This window comes from Salmo salar, chromosome ssa15, assembly GCF_905237065.1.
Source record: "Salmo salar chromosome ssa15, Ssal_v3.1, whole genome shotgun sequence".
NCBI classification, from domain to species: domain Eukaryota; kingdom Metazoa; phylum Chordata; class Actinopteri; order Salmoniformes; family Salmonidae; genus Salmo; species Salmo salar.
The window spans coordinates 54,043,619-54,063,793 of NC_059456.1; the positions used below are offsets into that span (position 1 = coordinate 54,043,619).

Below are 20,175 nucleotides of genomic sequence, written 5' to 3' on the forward strand. Positions count from 1 at the left end.
AATTGCCCTGGGGTGTAGGAACAAAGGATCAAATTCGGGAAAGTCATATTCCTGGTCGAAATGCTGGTGAGTTACCGCCGCTCTGATATCCAAAAGTTATTTCCAGCTGTATGTAATAACACAAAAAACGTTCTGGGCTAATAACACGCAAAAAAACTAAATACTGCTTATTTGCTTAGGAGCTAGACGCAGAGGTGCCATGTCTGTCGTGCAATCTTACAGTTTTAGAAACATTTGCACAAATATAACACTATCAATGTAGATCACAAAGGGACAAACCTTACCTTAAATTGAGGAGATCTTTACATTTTTCAGTTGAGTGCCTGCACCTGCTGTCCTTTTTTTTGTATTATTATAATTTTTTATTGAATATCTGAAACATTCAATATACTTGCAGTGAAGCCGCTCAACAACTACACCATACCAGTCATCCAACAGACTCTCATTCAGAGTGAGACACAGAAGCATCCAGGGTCAATGCCCTGCTCAAGGGCACGTTGACAGATCTCCCAACAGGCCAAAAAACGTGAACCCGAACTCTCCAAGATCCCCCCACAGTTCCCCAATAGCTGTCCCTCAACCATTTGAGACCCATCCCACATTCACCCCCCAAGAAGAAATATAAAAATAACAAATACAATTAATTCCATTTCCCACCCCCAAGAACCCCCCAATGCACCAACAACTAAAGAGAATGAACTATAAAGAGAACAAATAAAAATACAGAAAAAAACAGCAAACAACAATGCAACATTTTTTTTTTAAATAAACAAAACCACATTTTTTTTAACAAAGGACATCAAGGACAACTAAAATTATAACAGCAATGCCAACTGTATATGTTTGTGTGCATGTCTGGCACTATGACATGTATGTGTGTGTTCTTGTATGCGTTTATTTGAATGAGAGTGTGTGTATATGCATGTGTACAAACACCTGCATGGCATCAGCCTCAGGCGAACCTGCATTACATTTTTACATTTACATTTTAGTCATTTAGCAGACGCTCTTATCCAGAGCGACTTACAGTAGTGAATGCATACATTTCATACATTTTTCTTCTCCGTACTGGTCCGTACAGCATTAGCTGTAAAAACACTGCCCCTCAGTGCCATTCAAACATACTTTTTATTATGTTTCATTTTGACTTTATTTTTTTATCTTTGACCATCATTCTATCTCCTGCACAGCAACTCCACTCCCACTTGTCTCCAATTCCACATCCCAACCCTCAGCTTCCCTCAGCCGAACCCACCTATCTCTGCTGGCCACCCGCTTCGGATTTCTACGCAACATAAACTCAGCAAAAAAAAAACGTCCTCTCACTGTCAACTGCGTTTATTTTCAGCAAGCTTAACATGTGTAAATATTTATATGAACATAACAAGATTCAACAACTGAGCCATAAACTGAACAAGTTCCACAGAGATGTGACTAACAGAAATGGAATAATGTGTCCCTGAACAAACAGGGGGTCAAAATCAAAAGTAACAGTCAGTATCTGGTGTGGCCACCAGCTGCATTAAGTACTGCAGTGCATCTCCTCCTCATGGACTGCACCATATTTGCCAGTTCTTGCTGTGAGATGTTACCCCACTCTTCCACCAAGGCACCTGCAAGTTCCCGGACATTTCTGGGGGGAATGGCCCTAGCCCTCACCCTCCGATCCAACAGGTCCCAAACATGCTCAATGGGCTTGAGATCCGGGCTCTTTGCTGGCCATGGCAGAACACTGACATTCCTGTCTTGCAGGAAATCACGCACAGAACGAGCAGTATGGCTGGTGGCATTGTCATGCTGGAGGGTCATGTCAGGATGAGCCTGCAGGAAGGGTACCACATGAGGGAGGAGGATGTCTTCCCTGTAACGCACAGCATTGAGATTTCCTGCAATGACAACAAGCTCAGTCCGATGATGCTGTGGCACACCGCCCCAGACCATGACGGACCCTCCACCTCCAAATCCATCCCACTCCAGAGTACAGGCCTCGGTGTAACGTTCATTCCTTCAACGATAAACGCCAATCTGACCATCACCCCCGTCAGTGAAGAGCACTTTTTGCCAGTCCTGTCTGGTCCAGCGACGTTGGGTTTGTGCCCATAGGCAACGTTGTTGCCGGTGATGTCTGGTGAGGACCTGCCTTACAACAGGCCTACAATCCCTTAGTCCAGCCTCTCTCAGCCTATTGCGAACAATCTGAGCACTGATGGAGGGATTGTGTGTTCCTGGTGGAACTCTGGCAGTTTTTGTCCCACAGGTGTGATGTTCGGATGTACCGATCCTGTGCAGGTGTCACACGTGGTCTGCCACTGCAAGGACAATCTGCTGTCCGTCCTGTCTCATGGTACGGTCATTGCAATTTATTGCCCTGGCCACACCTGCAGTCGTCATGCCTCCTTGCAGCATGCCTAAGGCACATACACGCAGATGAGCAGGGACCCTGGGTATCTTTCTTTTGGTGTTTTTCAGAGTCAGTAGAAAGGCCTCTTTTGTGTCCTAAGCTTTCATAACTGTGACCTTAATTGCCTACCGTCTCTAATCTGTATGGCACAGTTGTCAACATCCTGGTCCTCAAATGAAACTGGTATACTTTCCTATTTATGCTATTTTTATTCCTCCGACAGTTTTGATCCTTTACATTGGGCAGACAGACCAGTTCCCTACCTCCTCCCACTGCCACCTGCCTCCTCCATTTTTGGGTTAATGCTGTAATCAATTGGTTGTACTCTTGGATTGAGCAGACCTTCCCGTACAATTATGATAACTCCATGAAGGACATAACTCTACCATTGCAATTTACAATTTCGTTTTAGAACAAAATACCCTTTTCAAACATTTTTCCCATAAATACAGGTATTTTATCAACCAGCACATTTGAGTTCGGCCATAATATTTGTTGTAATATTTGTTCTATCTTTTCAGGGGGATGAATTTGAAATTGTAGCCAGCTCTGCAATGCTTGTTTGAAAAAGAGAGATACATTGAAAAAAGTATCATTTTTAATTAATCGAAAATTAGACATTTTTAAACAATGTATGAGCTTTTCATAGTAATCTACTTGAGAACCATTTAGGGTTCAAGTAAAACTTTTGAATAAGGGAAGCTTTTAGAGAGAGGTTTAGTGCTTTTATATTTAATAATCTCAACCCACTCAATTCATATTCATTATATAGATAGGCACCATTCATTTTGTCTGGTTTAGCGTCCCAAATAAAGCGAACATTTTTTTGCTCATATGATTTGAAAAACGAATCATCAGGAGTAGGCAGCGCCATAAGTAAGTGAGTAAAATGAGATATGACTACGGAGGTAATCAGGGCAATTTTTCCACAAATAGACAGGAATTTATCTCTCCATGGTTGCAGGGTAATGTCTTTTTTTTAGTTTTCTATTGAAATTCATTGTGGAGAGCTTATTTATATCTTTTGTGATATGAATACCAAGTATGTCTACTTCACCATCAGCCCATTTTAAAAAGTTTTATTTTTTTTACCCCCTTTTTCGTGGTATCCAATTGTTAGTAGTTACTGTCTTGTCCCATCACTACAACTCCCGCACAGACTCAGGAGAGGCGAAGGTCAAGAGCCATGCGTTCTCCAAAACACAACTCAACCTTCTTAACACAGCGCGCATCCAACCCGGAAGCCAGCCGCACCAATGTGTCGGAGGAAACACCGTACACCTAGCGACCTGGTCAGCTTGCACTGCGGCCGGCCCACCACAGGAGTCACTAGTGCGCGATGAGACAAGGATATCCCTGCCGGCCAAACCCTCCCTAACCCAGACAACGCTAGGCCAATTGTGCACTGCCCCATGGGCCTCCCGGTCACGGCCAGCTGCGACAGAGCCTTGTCTCGAACCCAGAGTCTCTGGTGGCACAGCTAACACTGCGATGCAGTGCCTTAGACCACTGCACCACCCGAGAGGCCCCCAAAGTTGTATTTTTTAAAGATCCAATACGTAATATTGTACACTTATCATAATTAGGTTTTAGTCCAGAGAGTACAGAAAAGTTATCTATATATTCAATGAGACATTGCAGGGATCTAGCTTCCGGACTTAATATAAAACTTGAGTCATCGGTACATGGACACCTTTGTTTTTATGCCTTGGATTTCTATCCTCTAATGTTTTTATTCGATCTGATTTTAACAGCTAGCATTTCGATGGCCATAACGAATAGATATGGTGACAGGGGACACCCTTGTTTATACCTCTTGACAATTCAAAACTCTCTGAGAAGTAACCGTTATTTATTATTTTACACCTGGGGTTGCTATACATTATTTTTACCCATTTTAAAAGAGAATCACCGAAATTGAAAAAATCCAGGCATTTATAAATAAAATCCAGTCTTATTTTATCAAATGCCTTTTCAAAATCCGCTATAAATACCAGGCCTGGCTTCTTAGATGTTTCATGATGTTCTATTATTTCTAGTAGTTGTCGTATATTATCTCCAATGTATCGTCCATGTAAAAAAACCTATCTGATCAGGATGAACAATACCTGGTAAAACCCTTTTAATTCTGAGTGCTACAGTATGCATTTCGCTAGTATTTCTGCATCACAACATTGAAGTGTAAGGGGCCTCCAGTTTTTTAGATAGACTGGGTTTTTATATTTGCCATCTGGGTCTTGTTTTCATATTATAGAATTCAGACCTTCCTGCTGAGTACCTGACAGACTACCTTTTCTATAGGAGTAGTTAGAACAATCTAACATAACTTTTAGTATATCAAAAAAGGCTTGATATACCTCTCCCGGTATGTCATCAAGCCCTGGGGTATTTCCAGACTGAAAGGATTTAATATCCTCAAAACGGTCTTCCTCTGTAATTTGGCCTTTGCACTGATCTTTCTGTACATTTGTTAATTTTTTTTTTTGTATATTATTTGGAAAGAATTCCTTACCATAATCTTCATTCAGTGGGAGAGGAGGGGACGGAAAAGAGAACATCTGCCTAAAATAATTAGCTTCCTCCTTTAAAATATAATTCGGAGAATCACAGATGACTCTGTTTTCAGTAAGGAGTTTCTGCAAATTATTTTTGTTAGCGTTCCTTTATTGGAGATTCAGGAAGAATTTTGTGCATTTTTCTCCATATTCCATCCAGTTTGCTGTATTTTTGTAATAGATTACATTAGATCGTTTTTGAATAAGTTCCTCAAGTTCTTTTTGTTTTTCTGCTAACTTATTTTGTATCTCTGTAGTATCGTTTTTATTACCATCTACCTGTACTATTAGTTCGTGGATTTCCCTTGTTAGTCTTGTCTCTTTAGCAAGAAACAGCTTTTTTTGTTATTGATGAATATTGAATTGAATGACCTCTGAAGGTACATTTAAAGGTATCCCAAACAATAAGGGGATTTGCTGAAACTATATTGGAAAAATGATAGTTATACATTTTTTTGTCTTAGATAAAAATATGTTGTCCTCCAGTAAACTTTGATAAAATGTCTAATATCCCCGTCCATGTGGGATGGTGATGATTGTTTGTAGAGAGATTACCTTTACGGTCCATTGAAGTACTTAACACTGTGTTATAATCTCCTACCATAATGGTATGATCATTTGTTGCCTGTAAATTCAATAAATTGGTATAAATGTTTTTGAAGAAGTATGGATCATCCTGATTTGGACCATATAGATTAATGAGCCAAATTTATTTTTGTCCACTTTCATATTCAAAAAGATCCACCTTCCTTGCAAATCATTCAAGACTATTTGCACATTCAGATCGACATTTTTGTTAATTAATATCATCACATCTTTTGAGTTCCTTTGTCCATGACAGAAAATGATTTCACCACCCCATTCCTTTTTCCACGCAACTTAATCTAAGGATGTAGAGTGAGTTTCCTGTAAACAGTATATGTTATATTCCTTTTCTTTTAGCCACGTAAAGACTGATCTTCTTTTTTTATAATCTGCTAAACAATTACAATTATAACTGGCTATACTTATTTCACCCCTTACCATAACTAGATACTATTCTCAGTCTAAACTGACCATAATTAGTGCTTGTAAAGTTACTGCCATCAGAGGTATTATGACGGTCAAAATTAGAGCTTTCAAATGTCTGATATTTAGAATTCAAGAAATAGGTTCTAGCAATATTTGTTTTATTCCCTTGCCTGTTTGCCTGTGAGCAAATGCCACAGATGTTAGAAAATTGAAACCAAATATTATGTGTGTAGTAAATCTAAGTAGGTTGATGTGTATGATATTGGATGTGATTTAGTGAGAGTGTGTACGATGTCTGTATAAGAGTAAGACTATAATGTGTGATGTCCAAATAAATAATAACTCTGCCAATGTGCATGGTTGAGTGTCTATTATTCATGATGATAATTGTAATCCATATCGTATCACCGTCATGGTTGCATCATAATTACCATTAATATCTTTGAAAAACACATCCCAGCCATGAAAGAGACCTTGCATTACTCTAGAGATGGCTTCACTACAGTACAAATGTATTCCGTACAATATGTTATTATTCGCCAATGCCCCTATTCTGATATCTTCCCCTTGCTTGTTGTAAACATGTATTAACCTGTAGACACATACATAAAAAAGATAGACAAACAAAAAACATATTAAATTATAAAACAGTTCTCGACAATAGAGAGAGAGTGAGAGAAGAGAAAAGAGAAAAGAGAGAAGAGAGCGAGATCAGGTGTGTGTGTGTATGTATAAGTGTAAGCAAGCATGTAATTGAGTACGTGTGTGTTCATATCCACTTCATAGTGTTCAGATATTTTTACAGTTCCCATACTTTCTTTTTTTTGTAACCTCAAGTCCCTGTAGAATTTAGTACAGCCATGGTGTTATGGAGCTGTCTCGGAATAGCTGTTCATCTACAATGAGAAAGGCACGCTTATCCTTCTCCCTTTGTTGCCTTTGTACCGGATACAGTCTCTTACGTCGTTCGTTTATCTCCCTTGGAAATTTGGTCCCTTTAAGCTCCCTTCCCCGGCTTTTGATCAGCTCCTTTTGTTGGTAGTGTTCAAATTTTGCCATGATCGGTCGGGGACCCTTGGTCTTGTTGCTCCGAGCTCCAAGTCTATGTACTCGGTGGAAAGCCAGCTTGTTTACAGTCTCTATAGGAAGTTTCAAGGCGGATTGCATGAATTCTCTGATCACGCCCTCTGAATTATTGGATGCGTCCTCAGGAATCCCAGAAAAAAAATATTTTCACGCATGCTACGGCTTTGTATGTCTAGTAGCGACTCCTTCATCACCCTATTTTCCCTGAGTAGACAATCCATGTTGGAATCATAGATTTTTACCTTAGCTGTCAGTGCGTTGTTCTCTGCTTGGAGCGTGAGAATTTCACTCTGGCTAAACTCCAAACTCCCCCTCAGCCCTGCTACCTCCTCACACAACTTTTCCAGTGTTGCATGGATTCCAGCCAGAGCACTAGCCTCTACTTCAACGGTAAGAAAATCGTCTGTGTTTGTAACTAAATAGGTTTTTCTTTTTTTTGTCGGGTTAAAGTTCTTTTGTGAGGTAGTTGGATCTTTCCATGATGGAAGTATGTTGTTCCTCCATAGCGTAAAGCTGTTGGTACTCGTCGATTTCCCTCAGGATCTCCTTAGTATCCAGGTTGACTCTTTACTGCAACCAGTTGTTTTACAAGAAGATAACAATGAGTCTTTCCCACGACGACGACAGGTGTCTGTAATACACCCAGTTAGCACTCGCGGAATCCATGCAAAAAATGGAACACGAACTTGCAGTCCCAGACGTAAAGACTAACCGCATCGTGGAATCCTTAGCAACAAAACTTTAGTTCTGAATAAAATCAATTTAATGAAAAATATATTTAACCTCTATGGGCTACCTACTCAACAGCCAGTGTAATCCCGTGGCGCGATATTCAAATACCTAAAAAATGCAAAAACTTCAATTTTTCAAACATATGACTATTTTACACCATTTTAAAGACAAGACTCTCGTTAATCTAACCACACTGTCCGATTTCAAAAAGGCTTTACAACGAAAGCAAAACATTAGATTATGTCAGCAGAGTACCCAGCCAGAAATAATCAGACACCCATTTTTCAAGCTAGCATATAATGTCACATAAACCCAAACCACAGCTAAATGCAGCACTAACCTTTGATGATCTTCATCAGATGACAACCCTAGGACATTATGTTATACAATACATGCATGTTTTGTTCAATCAAGTTCATATTTATATCAAAAACCAGCTTTTTACATTAGCATGTGACTAGCATGTGACTAGCATTCCCACCGAACACTGCCGGTGAATTTACTAAATTACTCACGATAAACGTTCACAAAAAACATAACAATTATTTTAAGAATTATAGATACAGAACTCCTCTATGCACTCGCTATGTCCGATTTTAAAATAGCTTTTCGGTGAAAGCACATTTTGCAATATTCTCAGTAGATAGCCCGGCATCACAGGGCTAGCTATTTAGACACCCAGCAAGTTTAGCATTCACCAAAGTCAGATTTACTATAAGAAAAATGTTATTACCTTTGCTGTCTTCGTCAGAATGCACTCCCAGGACTTCTACTTCAATAACAAATGTTGGTTTGGTCCCAAATAATCCATTGTTATATCCAAATAGCGGTGTTTTGTTCGTGCGTTCAAGACACTATCCGAAAGGGTAAAGAAGGGTTACGAGCACGGCGCATTTCGTGACAAAAAAATTCGAAATATTCCATTACTGTACTTCGAAGCATGTCAACCGCTGTTTAAAATCAATTTTTATGCCATTTTTCTCGTAAAAAAGCGATAATATTCCGACCGGGAAATCGTTTTTTATTACAAAGAGAGTGAAAGTAAAAGCATGCTATCCCCTCATGCACGAGCCTCAGTCTAATGGCCCTCTGATAGAGCACTTGCCAAACGCGCTAATGTGTTTCAGCCTGGGGATGGAATTACAACGTTCAGCTTTTTCCCACCTTCTGAGAGCCCATGGGAGCCGTAGGAAGTGTCACGTCATGCCAGAGATCCCCTGTATTTGTTAGAGATGATCAAGGAGGGCAAGAAATGGTCAGACAGGCCACTTCCTGTAAGGAATCTTCTCAGATTTTGGCCTGCCAAATGAGTTCTGTTATACTCACAGACACCATTCAAACAGTTTTAGAAACTTTAGGGTGTTTTCTATCCAAAGCCAATAATTATATGCATATTCTAGTTACTGGGCAGGAGTAGTAACCAGATTAAATCGGGTACGTTTTTTATCCGGCCGTGCAAATACTGCCCCCTAGCCCCAACAGGTTAATATAAACAACAAACCGAGTGTAGACAGTACAATGTTCTTTTGCCCGCTCTGATGATGTATGTTGCATGATGACGTGTTGCGTGATGACCTGCTGCACGTTAGATACTACTGCACTGTTGGAGCTAGAAACACAAGCATTTCACTTCACCCACAATAACATCTGCTAAATTTGTGTATGTGACTAACACAGTTTTATTTGATTTGTGTGTGTGCACTCGCATGTGTCAGCCAGCCTGTCTGTCTGTCTATCGATAGAGCTAATCACCTTGTATGTTGGCAAAGATCTTAGCCTCCCACTTGTCAAGTAGTTCCTCTTTGTTGTAAAGCTCCTCGTGGGTCTTTGTAGAAAACTAGAAGTTGAGAGAGAGTCAAGCACTGACACCAAACTTGGCTTATTTAGTGAGGAAACTGTGACAATTTTTACGCTCTAGTCTAAAGGCATTTTGACTCTTCTATCAAAATGCCAGATAATGATGGTAGGTGATGTCATGGCGACGTTGGTTAGCTAAGTTCCTGCTGTCCTTTCAAATTCAAATCCAAGTGTTTCAGTTGGGCAGTTATGTTCCTGCAAGAACTCCCACCAACTAAGGAGGTTCCTCAATGAACCCTACCTCCTATGGGGTTCTTGGAAGAACCTTTTGGGGGCCATTTTCAGTGCCAAGAACTCTAAGGTTCTTCGTAGAACTTTGAGGATCTTAGAAGAACCCTTGTTGACCCCCTAATTTTTTGTGCAGAAGCCATGAGAAAATTGGGAATGGGGATTAACACTACTATCTGTACTTACTGGGGGTACAGATGCTGTTTCATCCTGTCCTTCACTTAAATTGCCCTTGCCCAATGATTGTGTCTGAAGCCAGGCTTGCAACTCGACTATCCTCACCGTAAGGAGATAGTTCTCCTGCATATTATGAGCAACTGTAATTATAAAGCCTAATGTTACTTAGCTTTTTTGGCTGGTGGAGGTCCTGTAGATCCATGTCCAGATAAAGTGTCCGGGGAGAGAAAGTTCAAGTGAGGACAAAACTAAGACATTGGTAAATGTGTTAAATACAGTTTGATTAAACGGTTATTAAAAGTAAAAAGCGAAAAGTTTGGCAAGTAGCCAAGTACTAACGAACAGCGCAACGTAGTCATTGAACACTGATCACTTTAATAATGTTTAATATTGTTTTACCCACTTTATATGTAAGCCTATATACTGTATTCTAGTCATGGCTCATCCTATGTAACTACTGCTGTACACACCTTTTCTATTATATACTGTCAATACACACAATTCATGTACATATATATTCATATTCCAGACTGACATTATTCGTCCTGATATTGGTCATTGGTCATATGTCTTAATTTCTTGTTATTTTGTTAGACTTTTGGATTATGTGTGTATTGTCATTGTATTGTTAGATATTGCTGCTCTGTTGGAGCTAGAAACATAAATCATTTTGATGCACCTGCGATAACATCTGCAAAACTGTGTAAGCGATTAATAAACATTGATTTGATTTTGATTTGAAAATCACCTCACATACCTCTCTTATTCTCTCTCTCACACACACACCTCCCACCCCCCCACCCCTCTCTCTCTCTCTCTCTCTCTCTCTATCTCTCTCTCTCTCTCTCTCTCTCTCTCTCCCATTACTCTATAATTTCGGTTCATGAGCTTCTCTTCGGGGACATGACAGGTTATCAGTTTTACCACACGTTCTACTTTCAACGCTTGATTATATTCCGATAATAGTATTATTCTGAGAAGAGTTTTCTTCCAATATGTTGTGTTCTAATGGTGTTGAGTCTCACCGCTATTCCATAAGAGCATGATGATGATGATGATGGTGGTGATATTAGCTGCTTTAACCAAAAGCTCTTTTAATGAGGGGATTGGTGAATGTAAGATGAAGGTTATTAACTAACAGGCAGCACGCCCTGAGGAAAGAGGTCAGCCTCAGCTTTTCTGTCTCTAATAAACCCATCATGTTCTCAGAAACTCAATCTCATGTTCTGAAACTCAAACCACAATTTAATACTGTTTCAAGAGCTGCACAATGTACTTGCTGTGTCATTTTGTAAAAACGGAGTAGGATAATGTCAACCCAAGACACTGATCTAAGGTCAGATTGGATGAGTTTAGGATTTAGGGAGAGTTAGCTGATCTCAGATCTGTGCCTACCTGGAGTGTTTTTGTGTGCTGTCCCTTTGCATTCATGCAACGATTAAATGTAACAGTGGCTCTTCCCATTTCGTTGGATGGTGTATACCATGTGTATCCCGTACAGTACATAAGACAACAGCAAAAAAACATCAAACTTGAACTTGAGCAGCATTACTGTTACAAACCTGCAGGGGGAAGAATAACCTAGGCTAGGATCAGGGGAATACCTAGTCAGTTGCACAACTGAATGCCTTCAACTGAAATGTGTCTTCCACATTTAACCCAACCAGAAAGGTGTGGCAGGCTGCCATGATCGACATCCACTTCTTCGGCACCTGGGGAACAGTGGGTTAACTACCTTGATCAGGGGCAGAATGACACATTTTTACCTTGTCAACTCGGGGATTTGATCCAGCACCTTTTCGGTCATGTACTGTATGCTACAGCAACACTTGGACGCTGTGTCTGAGCACTGTTTGAATTCTATAGGGCTCTGGTCAAAAGTAGTGCACTATATAGGGAATATGGTGCCATTTGGGATGCATCCTTAGTCTTAATGCGTTATCTTAGTCTTACCCGGGTCATCTGGTAGGACTTATCCGTAGCACCCACTGTGATCTTGTCCTGGTCCTGCACCCTGTCCAGTCAGTCAGACAAATATTGTTACCAACAATGACCAGTAGAGGGAGCTAGAGGAGTAAATATCCTCACGCCACTGAACAGAACAGTAGAGGAAGATGTTGAGCAAGTGTACAGAATGGTGTGACATACAGGGGTTGGATTGCACTACTTAATAACAAGCATTACAAGAACACAAATGCCTGAAACACCATTACATATGCTTCACTATGTTTGAAAATGACTTTGGGAGAAAGGCTTGTCAAACCTTATAAGCAAAAGAAGGGAACTTATACATAATGTGATCATAATACGTCCTGCTCCTATCACTACTCTTTTTGTATCAACATCCTTGATCTCTAGTTATGCAAAAGTCTCCTTTAAAGCATCATTTGCAGCCTAATTTGTCCCTCGTTAGATCAACGGTACAGTAGGGAGCCATGAAGGAGAGTTGTAAAAGGGTTATTTGTCCCGTGTCTCAAGGGCCTTTTGACATTGTCTCACAAAAAAATGGAAGGAATAGACTACAGTCCAGAGATTGTTTACTGATACTCTACTACATGTCAGTATCACAGTGTGCGTGTGTGTGTGTGTGTGTGTGTATTCTCTGTTGTGGAAGTCGTGACAGAAAAAAGCCCTCAGTGAGGAAGAGAGAAAGACAAAGATGAGCGTAGAGAGTGGGTGGGAGATATTGGAAGAGAGTTTTAACTGAGTAATTTGCGTCATCATAATTTGGATGAAACCAACAAAACATGTCCATACTGTGTTTTAGTGTTGTTTTCCCGTGGCCCCCGACGTACAGTGTGTTGAGTGTGAGGGTGTGTGAGACGGTTGTGGGGGAGCTGTTGGGGAGAGTGTGTTAAGGTGTGTTTACTGTAGGTGCAATGCGTTAGTGTGTGACAAATGGAGACGAGGGGGAGGAGGAGGAGACACGCCTGTGTCAGTATCTACCCACTAGGATTATACAGTATGACAAGAATCCAATATATGACAAGTATTACATGACCCCAATTTGTATGCAACCAGGATCTCCCATTGAGATGAAGAATTAAATAAAGAATAGTTGAGAGGAACGGCTTGGAGAGGAGGGTGGTGTGTGTGCGTGTGTATGTGTGATGGTCCCAGGGCTGTGGCCAGTGAACCGTAGGCTCTAAAACTGGGCTATAGGCAAGAGATACCCAGAGGGCAACCTCATTAATCCCCCCCCATCCCTCCATTTCTCCCTTCTCTTCTCTTCCCTCTCTCCCCTCCTTCATTACCTCCAAGGTTAATCGCCCTTATCTCCCAATGAGCCTAATTTTTCATCCCCCCATCCCCTGTCCTCCCCTCACCACCATACCACTCTCGGGCTCCCCTGTCTCCCTGTCCTGCCTGCTTCTCTCCCCTCATTGTCTTGCCTCCACTTCTCTCCTCCCTTTTCCTCTTCCTCCTTCCCTTTTCCCATGCCCTCCCTCCTCCTCTCCTCTCTCACAGTGCGTACATTGAGCAGACAGACATACACTGAGTGTACAAAATATTTCCAATGCTCTTTCCATGATACAGACTGACCAGGTGAATCCAAGTGAAAGCTATGATCCCTGATGTCACTTGTTAAATCAAATCAAATCAAATTGTATTTGTCACATGCTCCGAATACAACAGGTGTAGACCTTACAGTGAAATGCTTATTTACAAGCCCTTAACCAACAATGCTTAAAAAATCTATAAATAAGTGTTAAGTAAAACATTGATGAGTAGAAAATAAAAGTAACATACTGGGGGTACCAGTTAGGGGGCACCGGTTAGTCGAGGTAATTGAGGTAATATGTACATGTAGGTAGAGTTAAAGTGACTATGCCTAGATTATAAACAGAGAGTAGCAGCAGAGTAAAAGAGGGGTCTGGGTAGCCCTTTGATTAGCTGTTCAGGAGTCTTATGGCTTGGGGGTAGAAGCTGTTAAGAAGCCTTTTGGCCTCGACTTGGCGCTCCGGTACCGCTTGCCGTGTGGTAGCAGAGAGAACAGTCTATGACAAGGGTGGCTGGAGTCATTGACAATTTTTAGGGCCTTCTTCTGACACTGACTGGTATAGAGGTTCTGGATGGCAGGAAGCTTGGCCCAGTGATGTACTGGGCCGTTCGCACTACCCTCTGTAGTACCTTGCGGTCGGAGGCTGAGCAGTTGCCATACCAGGCAGTGATGCAACCAGTCAGGATGCTCTCGATGGTGCAGCTGTAGAACCTTTTGAGGATCTGAGGACCCATGCCAAATCTTTTCAGTCTCCTGAGGGGGAATAGGCTTTGTCGTGCCCTCTTCACAACTGTCTTAGTGTGTTTGGACCATGATAGTTTGTTGGTGATGTGGACACCAAGGAACTTGCAACGCTCAAACTGTTCCACTACAGCCCCATCGATGAGAATGGGAATGTGCTCGGTCCTCCTTTTCCTGTAGTCCACAATCATCTTCTTTGTCTTGATCACGTTGAGGGAAAGGTTGTTGTCCTTGCACTACACGGCCAGGTCTCTGACCTCTTCCCTATAGGCTGTCTCATCGTTGTCGGTGATCAGGCCTACCACTATTGTGTCGTCGGCAAACTTGATGATGGTGTTGGAGTTGTGCTTGGCCATGCAGTCATGAGTGAACAGGGAGTACAGGAGTGGACTGAGCACGCACCCCTGAGGGGCCCTAGTGTTGAGGATCAGCGTGGCAGATGTGTTGTTTGAAGTCCAGGATCCAATTGCAGAGGGAGGTGTTTGGTCCCAGGCTCCTTAGCTTAGTGATGAGCTTTGAGGGCACTATGGTGTTGAACGCTGAGCTGTAGTCAATGAATAGCATTCTCACATAGGTGTTCCTTTTGTCCAGGTGGGAAAGGGCAATGTTGAGTGCAATAGAGATTGTATCATCTGTGGATCTGTTGGGGCGGTATGCAATTTGGAGTGGGTCTAGGGTTTCTGGGATAATGGCGTTGATGTGAGCTTTGACCAGCCTTTCAAAGCACTTCATGGCAACAGATGTGAGTGCTACGGGTCGGTAGTCATTTAGGCAGGTTACCTTAGTGTTCTTGGGCACAGGGACTATGGTGGTCTGCTTGAAACATGTTGGTATTACAGTCTCAGTCAGGGACAGGCTGCAAATGTCAGTGAAGACACTTGCCAGTTGGTCAGTGCATGCTCGGAGTACACGTCCTCGTAATCCGTCTGGCCCTGCGGCCTTGTGAATATTTACCTGTTTAAAGGTCTCACTCACATCGGCTACGGAGAGCGTGATCACACAGTCGTCTGGCACAGCTGGTGTTCTCATGCATGTTTCAGTGTTACTTGCCTCGAAGTGAGCATAGAAGTAATTTAGCTTGTCTGGTAGGTTTTTGTCACTGGGCAGCTCGTGGGTGTGCTTCCCTTTGTTGTCTGTAATAGTTTGCAAGCCCTGCCACATCCGACAAGCATCGGAGCCGGTGTAGTAGGATTCAATCTTAGTCCTGTATTGATGCTTTGTCTGTTTGATGGTTCGTTGGAGGGCATAGAGGGATTTCTTATAAGCTTCCGGGTTAGTTCTGCTCCTTGAAAGTGGCAGCCCTACCCTTTAGCTCAGTGCAGATGTTGCCTGTAATCCATTGCTTCTGGTTGGGGTATGTACGTATGGTTACTGTGGGGACGATGTCATCGATGCACTTATTGATGAAGCCAGTGACTGATGTGGTGTACTCCTCAATGCAATCGGAAGAATCCCGGAACATATTCCAGTCTGTGCTAGCAAAACAGTCCTGTAGCTTAGCATCTGCTTCATCTGACCACTTTCTTATTGACCGAGTCACTGGTGCTTCCCGCTTTAGTTTTTGCTTGTAAGCAGGAATCAGGAGGATAGAATTATGGTCAGATTTGCCAAATGGAGGGCGAGGGAGAGCTTTGTACGCGTCTCTGTGTGTGGTGTAAAGGTGGGTCTAGAGTTTTTTTCCCCTCTGGTTGCACATTTAACATGCTGATAGAAATGAGGTAAAACTGATTTGAGTTTCCCTGTGTTAAAGTCCCTGGCCACTAGGAGCGCCGCCTCTGCATGAGCATTTTTCTGTTTTTTTTTCTGTTTTTCTGGCCGTATGCAGCTCATTGAGTGCGCTATTAGTGCCAGCATCAGTCTGCGGTGGTATATAGACAGCTGTGATAACTATAGATGTAATCTCTCTTGGTAAATAGTGTGGTCTACAGCTTATCATGAGATACTCTACCTCAGGCGAGCAAATCCTCGAGATTTCCTTAGATTTCGTGCACCAGCAGTTGTCTACATATATACATAGGCCTCCGCCCCTTGTCTTACCAGAGGTCGCTGTTCTATCCTGTCGAAAAAGCTTAAAACCCGCCAGCTGTATGTTAATCATGTTGTCGTTCAGCCACTACTCGGTGAAACAGAAGATATTACAGTTTTTAATGTCCCGTTGGTAGGATATACGTGCTCGTAGTTTGTCCATTTTATTATTGATTGGCTAATATGACTGATAATAAAGGTAGATTACCTTACAAGGCACCCTTACCGTCGTCCACGATATCTCCGTCTTTTCCTCCTGCGAATGATGGGGATGAGGGCCTTGTCGGGTGTCTGGAGTAAATCCTTCCTGTCTGACTCGTGGAAGAAGAAGAATTCCTCCAATGCGGGGTGAGTAATCGCTGCCCTGATATAAAGAAGCTCTTTTCAGTCATAAGACACGGTGGCAGAAACAATATGTACAAAATAAGTTACAAATAATGCGAAAAAACATACACAATAGCACAATGGTTACGGGATCGTAAAACGGCGGCCATCTCCTTCGGTGCCATTCCACTCAAAAATCCACTTCAATCAGTGTAGATGAAGTGGAGGAGACAGGTTAAAGAGGCAATTGAGGCAATTGAGACATGGCTTGTGTATTTGTGCCATCCAGAGAGTGAATGGGAAAGACAAAAGATTTAAGTGCCTTTGAACATGGTATGGGTGCCAGGCACACCAGTTTGAGTGTGTCAAGAACTGCAACGCTCCTGGGTTTTAATGCTCAACAGCTTCCCGTGTGTATCAAGAATGGTCCACCACCCAAAGGACACCCAGACAACTTGACACAACTGTGGGAAGCACTGGAGTCAACATGGTCCAGCATCCCTGTGGAACGCTTTCAACACCTTGTAGAGTTTGAAGCTGTTCTGAGGGCAAAAGGGAACACAGCATAAAGTACACAGCATAAAGACTAGATCTCCTCTCCTCCTCTTGCCCAATCCTCTCCTCCTTCTGCCTTACCCTCTCCCCTCTGCCTTTCTTCTCTACCAGTGCTTACCTTGAGCAGACAGATGGACAGACAGACACAGAGAGACAGACATATATACAGACAGTGGGATAGAGACTAGATCTATTACAGTGTATCACCGGCGGATGGGCCAGAGTCTCAGCGCTCTGAAATATGGCTGCTGTCACCACCGATACACTGTGAATAACCAAGAAGGGAGAAAGAGAGAGAGAGAGCGAGAGCTAGGTACTCCAAACTATCAGCCCTTAATTCAAAATAATGGGAAGATTTCCAGCACCGACTTTACGTGATGCCGGGACGCTTGACAGTGATTTGGCACACAATTAACCTTGTGTGTGTCTCTCTCTTGCTTTCTCTCTCTCACGCTCTCTCACCCTCTCTCTTTCTTCTCTCTCTCTCTGTCTCCTATACAGAGGTTATGGATTTTCAACCAAACAAGGTTCATGTTTTATTAAATAATTGACACTCTCCAGTGCTCCCTGCCAATTGAATTAGTGAGTGTTCATGATTAAATTCAGCCTTCCAAAATTACACATTGAATTCCTGAATTTGAATTTCAATTAATCTCTTGAATTGAAAAGAAATTGATTCTAAAGGTTCTGTACAAAACTTTATATATTTCTAACAGATTTCACTTTGAAAAACAGTACTTTCCAGACGCAACCCTTACAGTCTGGGACGTACAGTGCAATGAAAAAGTATTTACCCTCTCTCTAAGTTTCTTTATTTTGCATATTTTTGATACTAAATGTTATCAGATCTGCAACCAAAACCCAATATTAGATAAAGGGAACCTGAGTGAACAAATAACACAACATTTACATACTTATTTCATTTATTTCATAAACAAAGTTATGCAACACTCAATTCCCCCGTGTGAAAAAGTAATAGCCCCCTTACACTCAATAACTGGTTGTGACACCTTTAGCTGCAATGACGCCAACCAATCACTTCCTGTAGTTGTTGATCAGTCACCCACGTCGCTGTGGAGGAATTTTGGCCCACTCTTCCGTTTCAAGTCCTACTACAACATCTCAATTGGGAATAAGTCTGGACTTTGACTATACCATTCCATAACTTCAAATTTGCTGCTTTTTAGCCATTTTCATGTAGACTTGATTGTGTGTTTTGGATCATTGTCTTGCTGCATGACCCAGCTGCGCTTTAGCTTCAGCTCACAGATGGATGGTCTGACATTCTCCTTTAGAATTCTCTGATACAGAGCAGAATTCATGGTTCCTTCTATTAAGGCAAGTCGTCCAGGTCCTGAGGCAGCGAAGCATCCCCAAACCATCACACTACCACCACCATGCTGACCGTTGGTATAATGTTCTTACTGTGGAAAACAGTGTTTGGTTTTCACCAGGCATAATGGGACCCATGTCGTCCAAAAAGTTATACTTTTGACTCATCTGTCCATAGAACATTCTTCCAAGAGTCTTGATTTTGGCAAACTTGAGTCAACTTTTTGGATGAGATGGGTCCCATTATGTCTGGCAAAAACCAAACACTGCATTCCTTAGTAAGAACCTCATATCTATTGTTGTTATTTGTAAACTCAGGTTCCCTTTATCTAATATGAGGTTTTGGTTGAAGATCTGAGAGCATTCAGTATCAAAAATATGCAAAAGAAAACAGAAAATCAGAAAAGGGGGCACATACTTTTTCACAGCACTGTATGTGACTGTTGATGACAGCAGTATGTACTATGTAGCAATTGGGTGACAGACAGGGGAGTGGGCTGTCGTGTGTGTCTGTTGAGTTATATGAACAAGGCACAACGCATTACCTATAGAATATAGAGCAGAAGGTGTAGACATCCCGATGCATTGTCCTTTTACATCTCCCTCAAATCCAAGTAGGGAGAGAGAGAGAGAGAGAGAGAGAGAGAGAGAAGCTGTGTCATCCTCTTCTGTCCTTAACCCTCATGTTTTTACCTCACATTGTTTTGATCCTCTGGAGGCAGAGACACACAGGGCTTTGATTCCCCTCACAGAGATCTGCACACACCGCGACCGTGCACACGCCGCACACACGCGCAGCCCTCTCTGCCGTGTAAAGAGCTTACCGTGGGTAGGAGAGGATGAGCAATGCTGCTGTTGTTTCAGCTGCATTAGGGGTTTGAAGCAGCAGTGTGTGGTGTGTGTGTGTGTGTGTGTGTGTGTGTGTGTGTGTGTGTGTGTGTGTGTGTGTGTGTGTGTGTGTGTGTGTGTGTGTGTGTGTTTGTGTGTGTGTGTGTGTGTGCATGTGCATGTGTGTGTGCGTGCCTGCAGAGGCGTGTGTGTGTGTGTGTGTGTGTGTGTGTGTGTGTGTGTGTGTGTGTGTGTGTGTGTGTGTGTGTGTGTGTGTGTGTGTGTGTGTGTGTGTGTGTGTGTGTGTGTGTGTGTGTGTGCGTGTGTAAGCGGGTGTAAGTGCAGTGCACCAAATGTCACAATTATTCATGTGAAAAAGAAAAGGAGAGCTGCACACTCCAGGAGCTCAGAAGCAATAATTGAATAACCTAATAACTAACATTTTGACAGACAAGCTGTCTTCATCAGGGTATAAGACACGTCTGATAAAATGTTGCTTATTATGTTATTCAATTATTGCCTCTGAGCTCCTTGTGTGTGCAGCTCTCCTTTTCTTTTCCAAGTGTTCTACTCCGCTAGCCAGCACTTCACCTAAACAGGTGTGCGCTTCTTTCGCCTTACAATTATTAATGTGCCCTGATCAGTTCCTCCCACTGAAATTGAAGCTTATCTTTTGGGAAAGAAATGGGATAGAACATAATAAAATGGGACGTAACATAGTAAAAGTAAATCCGGGACACTCCAATTAGTACAATATCTTACTAATTACAATTTGTACAATATGTTACGATTTGCAAAAAGTATGAAATGTTACGAATTCC

At 42.1% G+C, this 20,175-nt stretch overlaps 1 protein-coding gene across 4 annotated transcripts in view; it reads left to right on the top strand.

Moving 5' to 3' along the window:
• The window catches only part of LOC106571559 (serine/threonine-protein kinase PAK 5), a 129,040-nt gene that overhangs the window by 81,587 nt on the left and 27,278 nt on the right, over positions 1-20,175 (top strand). The gene's annotated exons all lie outside the window — the stretch shown is intronic.